The sequence below is a fragment of the Penaeus monodon genome, chromosome 20, assembly GCF_015228065.2.
Source record: "Penaeus monodon isolate SGIC_2016 chromosome 20, NSTDA_Pmon_1, whole genome shotgun sequence".
NCBI classification, from domain to species: Eukaryota; Metazoa; Arthropoda; class Malacostraca; order Decapoda; family Penaeidae; genus Penaeus; species Penaeus monodon.
In genome coordinates, this window is record NC_051405.1 from 19,354,350 (window position 1) to 19,355,160 (window position 811).

The following is an 811-nucleotide window of genomic DNA, read 5'->3' on the forward strand; positions in this document are numbered from 1 at the left end:
TATCAGGCACAAGAAAAATATCGACTTCACTAATTTATTTGATGTACGCTTTACAAACCTGCACAATACTAATGCGTACAAACAACGCAATTTCCGACGTCAATGCGCAGCGGAAAACATCAATAATCATAAGTAATTCAAAGGCATTTTCTCACATCGCGGAAACGAGTCGCGGAAATCTCGAAACTTCAGCCGTCAAGGAACTAGGAAGTTTATGAAAAGGAACCCTTGTTTCAGCTCTATATTACTCATGGTCCACGAATCAATAAGCAGCAGAATGTGTTATCAACCCAACGGGGATGGAAACTGAATCCCAAAAGTGACGAAATTCAAACATTTGAAAAAATTCGGCGAAGGCGTCTTTGTCTTCCACAAACGGAAGCAAATCGCAAATCCTCCTATAATTTAAAACCTCTAAAACATCCCACGAGCAAATCTCACTTGGGCGAGATAATCCTCAGCAGATGACGGAGAAGAACTCACCAGCTGCACCGCCAGAAGGAGAATCAGACGCGATTAATCTCTTCGGACGTTGCTCTCGCGTGGAATAGTCGCAGATGTCGCGGCACAGTTTCACGACTTTGGGCAGAGATTCGGGATACTTTCAGTGAGATCTTTATATATGTATTTTTCTTCTTCTCTTTTTTTCTTCTTTTGAGGGGACACGGTTTTTTTTTTATATTGCTGTATTTTAGGATTATTGTTTTGGTGTGGGTAATGCTATGTTTAGTACTATGGTTACGGGATGATTTGGTTGTTACTTGTTGAATAATGTTTTTGAGAGAAATTCGCAGCGCTCTGGAGAGGAATG

At 40.8% G+C, this 811-nt stretch overlaps 1 protein-coding gene across 1 annotated transcript in view; it reads right to left on the reverse strand.

Annotated features, from left to right (window-relative positions):
- The window catches only part of LOC119585687 (barrier-to-autointegration factor-like), a 4,067-nt gene extending 3,437 nt beyond the window's left edge, over positions 1–630 (reverse strand). Inside the window, exon 1 of the mRNA XM_037934360.1 lies at positions 484–630. The gene's annotated coding sequence lies outside the window, so the exon portion shown is untranslated. The remainder of the gene's footprint in view (positions 1–483) is intronic.
- Between the last annotated feature and the right edge of the window lie 181 nt (positions 631–811).